This window comes from Aedes albopictus, chromosome 2 (assembly GCF_035046485.1).
Source record: "Aedes albopictus strain Foshan chromosome 2, AalbF5, whole genome shotgun sequence".
In the NCBI taxonomy this organism is placed as follows: Eukaryota; Metazoa; Arthropoda; class Insecta; order Diptera; family Culicidae; genus Aedes; species Aedes albopictus.
Window position 1 is genome coordinate 482,708,397 of NC_085137.1, and position 11,113 is coordinate 482,719,509.

Below are 11,113 nucleotides of genomic sequence, written 5' to 3' on the forward strand. Positions count from 1 at the left end.
GTCGAGCAGGTGCTGGTGTTGTTTTCGTGAGCTGCATCAGTCTTATTCACTTGGTAGACACTGCACCGTTATTCAGGCCGAAATCTTTGCTCTTATGTGCGGAGTGCAATCATCACTTCAGCAGCACGTAATGGGCAAAATAATATACTTCTGTTCAGATAGCCAGGCTGCTATTAAAGCACTTGCTTCGGCCAACTCTAGATCGAAGGTAGTTATCGCTTGTCGAACTCAAATCGAGGAGCTGAATTCAGCAAACGCTGTTCACCTTGTATGGGTACCTGGCCATTCTTCCATCGCTGGAAATGAATTGGCTGATGAGTTAGCTTGCACTGGAGTATCACATGACTTCATTGGCCCTGAACTAGCTATTCCGATATCGAAGTGTTGGGTAAAGCTTCAGATTCACACCTGGGCTGCCACTCAACACAGATAATACTGGAATAGTTTGGAGTCGTCAAACCAAATTGTATTGTACTGAGCCATCTCCAAGGGTGGTGAAGTATCTTACAAATCTGTTAAAGCAGAATTGAAGCATTCTGGTCAAAACATTGACTGGCCACTGCCGACTCAGCTATCACATGGCGAATATTCAGCAAGCTGATTCATTTGCATGTGATAGTTGTGAATCCGATTATGGAACCTCGTATCATTTGATATGTAACTGTCCATTTTTTGCGCAACTGCGTTTCCGAGTATTCGGTAAACACTTATTAAGTGAAACTGACTTCAGAAACCTGAATCTTCAAGATATTCTGTTGTTCTTAACCCGCTGTGGTAAAGAGCTATAGGCTCTCTTTCGCTATATGCGTAATTACAGTGCTCTTTTCAGGGCGCTGTTTGAACCCATTGTACGCTTGTGCGTTAGTACCCTCTTCCAGGGTATTTTTCCTATTTCCCTAGCTGCCCCTATCCCCATTCAAGTTCATTTCCTTCCTTTTCCCTCAGGTAGATAATGAAATAGGTTGTTATTTTGGCGATGGCACAAATGTCCCAACTGCAAAAAAGTGTGTTTTCTCATGTAAAACTCCATACAAACTTCAAATGCGATGCGCAAAACGTAGACATAGCCGATCCTGACCAAATTTTGCACACGTATTTGGATTCTGAAATGGGATTGAAAAAGCTTTGGTGGTCTGATGGGATACCATTGAATTTTTCATTTATACATATAAACGATGACCCACTCTATTGGCCATAGGTCCTATTAGAATAAGAATGTAAGAAACGTAACGGGCAGTATGAGTGAACAGTAATATGGTGAGTTTTGGACATGATGTATTGCAAATATTAGTATTTACAAACAAATTGACATACAATTTCGAAACAATTAATAACAGAAAGTTTTATAGAGCGCAATCAGTCAGTTGACTTTGTTTTTGAATGACGTGTGAGCACTTCCTAGTGCCGCCCATGTCAACCATTCTCCATCAAGTGAAAGGTTTTCCCCTCCATAGACGGCTTTATTTTCGAATATTCACTTTCGACCCAACCAGAGTTTCAATCGGACCACCGTAGCAAAGAGACATGAAATTGTCGCTCGTCGTATTGCTGCCACTCCTTTTGGCCAGTGTCGTCCTGTCCGACGACGAAGCCAACATCGACTCTACTCCGGACAGTTCTTCGCAGGACCTAGATGCTCTCGAGTCAGAATTTGGCCGTATCGCGGTTTCCAGCGCTGAACCTGCAGCGGCACCTGCAATCCAGCCGCATCCGCAGCCGTCGCCGCCGTCGTCGTCGATGCACAACACTCACTGGGACACGATTCCGGTGGGATCGCCGGAAGCCTGGTACCCGATGATGTTGGACGTGAGCATCGGATATTACACGCACTGGTTGAGAAGCTACATCCGAGTGAATCAGATCGTCAAGGAGCGACTGCTTTATCACCGGCAGCTGCTGTCACAGATTCCACCATTTTTCGATGGCATCAATCTGTACTACGATGGCGATCATTTGCATTCGATTCTCACGCGCAACGCCGAGCTCGAGTCGTGGGCACCATCTTCATCGTCGGTTGGAAGAAATTTGAACTATACCGTTCCGGGACCTAAAGTGGCAATGGAAGTGATCGATACCGTTAAGGCGATAATGGGTGAATTGCAAAATGTGAAGAATTGATAAGAAGTTCTTATAATAAAAAAGTTAATGAAATGTTTGAATGTTGTGTTTCTTTTAGAGCTGGATAGTTTGGCCTGTAAATGATGTTTTGTTAAATGAGTGTTCTATATTGAATCGAGTCAAAGCCAATGTAGTGAATGATGAGCTTTTAATATGTGGAATAAAAACAATCAAAAGCATCAATAGTTAATGGCTACACATTTTCATTTACTCTCAGATAGGGGTAGGCGGGGCATTATGGACACCCGGGGCAGAATGGACACCCTCAATATTTTGAAATATGCGAACTTTTTTGAACTTTTAATGAATGGAGAATATAGTCCATTTGTCTAAAACGTAGTTTCTGGAAATAAACATTCGAAATTAAAATTATACTTGATTTTACACGAAAAAGTTGCGTCTTCCGTTTTTTGTGCATGAAAATTATAATTTTCACACCATCTAAAATAAGATTTAGTGATGTATTTATTGCAGGTCGATTAAAACCTGATACTTCTAGAACACATGCAAGTAGTTTTGCTATATCTACATGCTTAACATGTTTATATTTTCTTCTTTATTATATCAAAACTCACGTTTGGAAACATCTTCTGCTGCCGGGGCAAAATGGACACTCACCTTTTTGAAAGAAGCGGCAAGGGAAAAATATAACCTCAATCACAAACCAACCAAATTCTTCGATTTCAGTATATTTTCGGTTAAATGTTCACTATAGTAGACATAGGGTGAAACAAATTGGTCAAAAAACGACAGAAGTGGAAAATAGTTGTTCTAGGTACAGCTGTACATGCTGACAAAAACGAAGCTTTATCCAAAACAGCCTGAATTCAAATTAACTGAACAAAAATGAACTACTTCGGCGTATTATTCATCCATAATAGTTGTTTTGTAATGAAATGACTTTATAGGTGTAGATAATGTACGAAATTCGTAAAAGTCTCATGGTGTCCATATTGCCCCATGGGGGTGTCCATTCTGCCCCGTATGCTTGAAGACGGTCATGAAAAACTAACATTTTTCAAAACATTTTTTGAAGTGGATAAATCATTTTTCTTCGTGAGCATTCTTATGCAATAGATGCTAAATAGACTTTAAAAGAATACATGTATCAAAAAACTAAACTTATTTTACATCTTGTCAGGTAAAGTTGGCAAAAACCTTAGGGTGTCCATATTGCCCCGCCTACCCCTATTCCTGTTTCTATTGATATTTCTTAACAGTGCGATGCATTTTATATAATCACACTCTCCCCCCACCCCCTTCAAAAATTCAAAAATATTGAAGGGGCGAAACAAAACATGGCGCCTTTTGAATTCATGTTTATTAGAAAAACTGCTTTTTAGCAATAATTTTTCAATAGTTGAAATATATTTTTTTAACAGTGGGTATACTTTTTATTTTCTCAATATATATTTTTTTTTTACATTTTTATTCATTTTTTATCCCCATTTTTGTGCCCGATGAGAGCTCACGGACATAATAAAAAATGCCGGGGCCCGTGGCCACACGTTCACTTCATAAGTTGATGGTCATGGGTTCGATCCCAGTCCAGCACTTTCCGTTTTTCGTCTGTTGCTCTTCCGCGTTAACAACATCTGAGCACATCACGCATAATGGTTTTGGAGATAACATTTTTCGCGATTATCTTATCTGACCACGCGAAATTTTCAACGTGTTCGTTTTTTTTCCTCTCTTGTCTTCAATCTTCAATTAAATAAAAAGTTATTGCAAAAAATCGATAAAATTTTCACCATCAAAAGAGGGCTAGTTTATGATCGGAACGCTGTGAAAGATTTATCAAGATCATTTAGAGCGTCACAATAAATTATACTTTGCGTCTGGATTCTAACTGGACTATGCTTTATTGCCAAATTTTGGAGAGCTAAAGGCCGTTCACATCTAAATCCGGACACAGAAAAAATATTCTAGAAAAACAACAGCATGTTTTTGATCCACATTTTATAATTCACATTATAGACAAATGTAATACTCAACATCACAGCATATAGACTTATTTGGATTTGATTCCATTAGCTGCTGCGGGCACTTTCTTGTTCACACCTTTCATGAAGCTTTGCACGGTGAACTTGTCAATGTGCTTCTAAGCAATATGTCACTGAGAACGAAATTATTGGATCGTTGACACCTTTACACTGCTTTTTGGGGTCTTCCTTCACCATAGACCAGTAATAGATCGGTATGATTCAATTGGTCGCGGCTGTGGACGGTTTGGTGGATAGCAATCATTGGTTACATAAGCAGCGTTGTTTTGAGGGTACCAAGTGATTGTATCTTTAACGTAATGGCAACTGGTCAAATCTGGTCAGAACAAGGTCACATGTATTTTTTTGTTCAGAAAACGTAAGAGACGATTTTGGCGGCATTCTTCCGAAAAAATCTCAACGTATATGTTATTACAAAAATCTGAAATTTTAGCTCTCACGAACATATTGCTTGCCATACTTGATATCTTTCAGGGAACTTGGATTAAAATTTCATTTCAGACGTTCAGGATCTTCTTTCTGGTTAGTTTGTTGTGTTAAAATCCTGTCCTGTGAGATATTCGAACTTTCTGAGGCAGTATGTTTCATCGTCCATTACAACTCAACGGAATTTGGAGAGATCTTGTCAATAAAGAATATGAATTTTCAAAGCTTTTGTACAAAACAGAGTTTCTGCGTGCTCACTCAGATGGTGCCATCCTGAATACGAAAGGTGATTTTGAAAATAATGTATTTTATTTTCGTTCGTCTATGTATCAGTCTTGAGCAAAGAAAGTTTCATCCCAGTACGTGGTAATTTGACTAAGAAACAGGATAAATACTTTGTCCGAATTTTGGTGTGAACGGCCTTTACGCCCTCCCCAACCACGTCGCAACTTGGCTGCTATGACCGCACACATGGGTTTTGTTCAATGTTACATTTAATCACTTCCAGCGTGACACCCGAAACTGAATCAGGCACAATACTGATTGTCCTAAATATGATCTGAGACTAGTTTCTGGCCAATTGTTCGTCAGGTTTCCCAAAAAGCCATGAATTGATGTGTCGAATGCTTTGGTTGACATGACTTTCGTTCATTTTTAAAATTGAGCAATTCCGGCGACACACCCGGAACCGGCTCCGGGACACTACTGCAAAGCGAACTTGTGCAGTACGTTTTTTTTATTCTTACTCACTTAACCTAATTTACAGCTCTTTTGTCCACCAGGGCACTACGTGAGCGATTCCAATTGGACGCTGCACTTACATTTTGTACAGCGCCTACATGTATTCTATTCTAATTCAACTATATCGAACTGGTGTCTTGTTCTGCTTCAACTTTTCTACCCTGTCCATGGTAGAATGATGAGCACGATTATGCTGATGTGTGGCTGCTATTCCTTTTCCAGTCCGATTGGGGGTCCATTATGAGTTGCGGTTTTGCCGATATCCAAATTCCGGGTCCGTTAGAGCTATATGCTCCGAAGAGGGTCAGGTGCCAGCTGCTCTCGGGGGGAAGAGCAACTGACGAAAAATTGCAAGTGCCGGGGCTGAGTTCGAACCCATGACCATCCGCTTATGAAGCGAACGTGTGGACCACTGCGCCACGGGCCCCGGCTTGTGCAGTACGTTAGCCGTTGCGAAGTCGTGTGCGGAGTTCGATTGTGATAATATTGAATTTGGGCCGAGTCTAAAGTGTGCAAATGTCGTAATGAGCATGTTTACGAATAATATTGATCATGGAAGATAAGTGTATAATTAGGGTCTGGGACCAATTGGGCAGGAGAAGCTATTTTGGGCACTCACTGCTATAACTCAGTCAATTTCAAACCAATTGACATGATTTTTTGTACATGGCCAGATACAGAAGAAATATTTCTCTGTGGTTGTGAAATACGATGTTTCGAATGCAGAACATCTACGTACTCATTTGATTGCATCTTCTCTACGATGAAGAAAACTTGTTTGTTTACATTTTATTCACGGGAAAAAGTAACTTTTTGTTGAATTGAACAAGTTTTGCTGCATTCTGCATTTCCGTAATAATTAGCGAAAAAGCCGTAACCAACAAAATGTACACAATTTGAGTAATTGCAGGAGTGAAAAGAAGCTAGATTTGTCTTCTAAATGCTCACAAAATTTCCTTGATATCACTTTTCTAACTATTGAAAATCACTGATTGAGTGAAAGGCGTAATTCCATTCTATTCCAAACGCACAAAAACAAGAATTACGCCTTCTACTCCTTTGTTTTGTTTGGTGTTTTGTTTACGAAAGTGAAAGGCGAAACTGAACTCAGCACGTAAACACGGCGATAGTAGAAGGCGAAACTGAAATCAAAACGTAAACACGGCGAAAGCAAATGGCGAAATTCTGTCAAAATCATAAACAAGGCGAATAGTAAAAGGCGATTCTGAAAATGATATCGATTCGAGGCGCATAGTATTGGGCGAAATTAGCATTCTCAGGTATCAATTCAGGCGTAATTAAATAAATGCAATTTTTAGTGCAAAAAATATCAAATTCGTGCAGTGTTCTTAGAAAAACAAGAAACTATGTCAGAACTGTATCAATTAACCTTATTTGAGTTGAATTATTCTGTATTACTTCTAAATATGAATTGAAATTTGATCAGCAAAATTCGGTTGTTGTTTTCGCATTGTTATTGTTTTGTTAGTTAAGCCCTATTCGCGAATTACTCCCGATTTGTTCGAATGAGTGTAAACATTTTCGTACTTTTTAATTCCGCCCTTTTTTGCTTATCCTTTGACAGATACGCGTATTTCGACTACCACTTGTAATCTTCCTCGTTGTCAGTTATGAGTGGATAACAAGTGGTGTGGTAGTCGAAATACGCGTATCTGTCAAAGGATAAGCAAAATAGGGCGGAATTAAAAGGTACACGGAGAAACTCAAGTACGTAAATTTGAGTATTTTTAAACTCACTTTTGAGTTCTTTTTTGTCTCCTCTCTCTCATCCACTCTCTTTGCTGTTGTCAGAGAGCGAAGAGTAAACCCACCCAACTTTGACAGTTCGGTGCAGGAAGCCAAAATTAAGTAAACAGTATTGAACTCAAATTTGAGTATTTTGAACTAACAGGTGGGTGAAAAAAACTTAGCCGGTAGGTACTTTGTCACATGGGATCAAATGTAAAAAACCTACTTCAACATCGCTTCTACAAACTCAAATGTGGGTTCCCGCACGCAACCCCGAAGTTGGGTCAAATAAACTCATATTTGGGTACTTTGTTTTCTCCATGTACGAAGCTGATTACACTCATTCGAAGAGAGTATTCTGTTTTAGGGTTCGAAAAGTCGGTACAAAGAAAATACTTTCTTTTAAGCTTTTTACAACAAAAACAACGACTTTTAGTTTTGTTAAAGTGAACCGTTCAGTACTTCGAGATTTGAAATACGACAAATTAAAAAAAAAAGTTTGCAAATCGGTCAACTAGTTTTTAGGATATCGTGACGCATCGCAACGGCACTTTTTAAAAACACCATTCCAAGCTAACCACATCTAAAGTTTCTCGCATTGCCTTATGTAGGGTGCGCGTAACATTGATCTGCTACTTTGGTTCTAGTGCTCCAATCTTTATGAAATTTGGAATATAATGAAGCTGGTATATATTAAGATTATGCAAAAAAAAGTTCAATTTTTCAATCTCTGCAATGTATTACGCCCATTACGGAATCCATGAAAAAATCAAAGGCTTAGGACAAATAATAGTGGCAAGGGGTGGCAACGATTTTTTGAAGGTAGGATAAGTTGGGAATCATGATTCCTGTACCTTTAAATACTGCGATACATAAAAATATGTATTTCCATCAAGTCGATACTGATTTTTGGAAAAAATATTGGTTTCTATCTCTCTTCAGCGCGTTTGGAAGCTGATAACATATTCTGTTATCATTTAGTATTTTTATGTTATCACGATAGAATTAAATTATCAATAACTGAATTTGTTATCATCAGGTTATCATCAATTGGAAAAGATAATAACAAAAATAACAAAATGATAACATCGATAACACAGTTTATTATCAACGTGATATCACTTTGTTATCCGCTTTTGAACGGGTAGGGAGCACTATTCACGCTCGTCGATTAGATGACCCATTCCTATGGGAGGTTTTGGAGACGGTCCAGGATATTTTTATAACGTGAATTGTCTTGACTTAGACTATCTGTAGAGTCCCTTGGAATCTATCACATGATATATGAATGCAAAATAGTTATTTGCGGAAAAAGCTTTCAATAAGTATTTTTTTTTTATTAGAATGAGAAAATCTGCTGATCAGATACCCATGAGGTCGTTCCTCAGGTTATGTAGGGATCGACCCATATAAAACTCATTCTACTCTACTTGGGAAGAGAGGACAACCTGTGCGGTACGCCCGTTAGGGATGAATTCAAGAGTTGTCCTCTCTCCCCTGGAATCTTGGGTCTTGGCTAGAACTGTAGACTGACCGTTGAACTCAAGCTCCCGGATAGGGAAGGGGGAGGGGCAACTCAACTTGCTATTGGTCGGCCCGCCATTTACTCTGTAGCTCAAGTACGATTCGAGAGACCGTGGAAGTAACGATCTTGTCCACCCCGGTACACATCCTTTCAACAATGTTGTCCGGAGTGACATCTCGATCTCCTACATACTCGATACCTAGATACTCCTACATACCTTTGCTCCACGAAGCGTGGGTATTCAAAGAGCACATGCTCCGGTCTCGTCGCAATCTTTGAATTCTGGAAACGCGGAGGAACCTGCATGTCTGAATCATAGCAGATACCACCTAAAGCACCCAACTACGAACAGTTCACAGTTACTGTGAAAGTGCTTATAGAACATAAAGCATAGTAGTACGTTGATGTCAGAGCATGTACTTAGTTCATATTGATTCTAGTAATCACTTGTTAAGCTTATAGATCCGATGACCTACAAACAAGGTCAATGATACACTCCTTTCGGCGTCCTTGTAAAGACGAACTTTAGAGTATAATGTCTTTGAATTATCAGAAAGGTATATAAAACTGAGGAAACATCGCAATGTTGCTCTCTTTCGCCAAAAATAAACTACTGAACTAACCTGAACTGTAAGGTAATTTGACTGTACTTAGTTAAATAGCTCTCAAAGTTCTTTTATTGTTATGGGTAACAATCATGGGGGTTAAACATTATATTTTGTAACGTAACGTCACAGTTCAAAACTGAAATTAATATTTAACATCCACACAATGCTACTGTGGTACAAATTCGTTTAAACGCACATAACTCTTAAAATATTCTCTTTATGTTGCTGCATATAAAAATTTACGATAATAGCGCTCTAAGTACCGCTAGTAATAGTATTAATAGAAATGCAAATTGGTATAAAAAATTGTGAAATAGTTTGCCTATAACAATTATGTGGAAAACGAAAAAAGTGCGTTTAAACGAATTTTCCTCCGAAAATAAAATAGTTTTTCCCTGATAAAATTAAAACGAATTGTAAAGATTTTTTTGTTACTAGTGCAAATATTATATTACGTGACTGTCTATCAAAATGTATATCAATTTAATACAGATGACCTTCAAGTAAAATTTACCGTTCAAAAATCAGGTGCGTTAAAACGAATTTGTATCACTGTATAAAAAATAAATAAAGAATATCTAATCGACTTTGAAAAGCTACAGCGAAATGTTTTTTATTCTTGTGAATACGTAATTTTCGTAGACGTAGCTGTTGGTTTTTCATGGAAGTTTTCTGCTTATTTTGGACACATGATTTTTCTTCGAGATTAGAACCTCACTTTGATTGGTGATTGTCGCAGCTGATCTTTCGGATATTTTTTTGTCTATTAATCATATGTTGTTATTTCAAGTTTACTTATTTTATAAAATTTTATATATATACTAGCTGTCCCGGCAATTGTCGTACTGCCTGTCTACTACGTTTTTGAAATACAGCTCCATAGGGACGTCCCCTGCAAAGTCATCTGTATGGGAACCTTGATGGGAAACCCCCGTTCTAGAGACCGGAGAGGTCTCACACCAAGCTAAGAACCTACAGTTGCTATCCATCACCCAACGGAACAGCACGCGTTTGATTCTTATCTGAGTTATATTGTTCTGCAACCATGCCGGTTACGAGGAGTAATTGCGTTGTTTTGGACACATCTGTTCTTCCGCGGCGGCCTAGTATGGCCGATGTGAAACAGTTCTTGGATCGTGAGTTGGAGCTTGACATGATGCAAGTGAAGAGCATCCAAGTGCATAACGTGCGGCATGTTATATACATGACCATGCACAGTGAAGAGGTAGCAGCCAGGATAGCATCAAATCACCACCTGAAACATTTTATGAACTGCGAGGGGAAACAACTCGCCGTTCCGTTGCCGATATACGTCGATAGCTGTGCTGTTGATGTCCGTCTGCACGACCTTCCGGAGGAGATCGAAGCCCATACGATTATTAGCCATATGGGACAATATGGCGAAGTGATCTCTATACGGAACGATGTCTGGAGAAGTTTTTTCCCAGGCTTCAGCAATGGCGTACGTGTAGTGCGTATGAAATTGACACATCCCATTCCGTCGTACATCACTGTAGCTGAGGAAACAACATTTGTTTCCTATTTTTCCCAAACCCGGACCTGTAGAAACTGTGGAGGTAAAGATCATCCGAAACAACGATGCTCCGAAGCGGCAGCATCTATCGCAAACAAACAACCACTCCAGCCAGTTAAATCGAACGTAACACAACATCCACCGCCGCTATCCGCTAAACAATGGCCTTCGCTCTCCAAGCCGGAGACGGTTGGTAAAAACAAAACGAAACAGCAAGCAAACAATAAACTGGACTCAAAACGACAGCGATCAATTGAATCGGACACATCCAGCACCAATGCACCTAAACGTATCGCACCGATCGCACCACCTATTCCCGTATCGAGCGAAAGTGATAGCAGCGTTGTCGACTCTGATGTTCCCTCCGCTGCCGCGCTTGGATATCGTCGCGGCTCTTATTCGCATATCG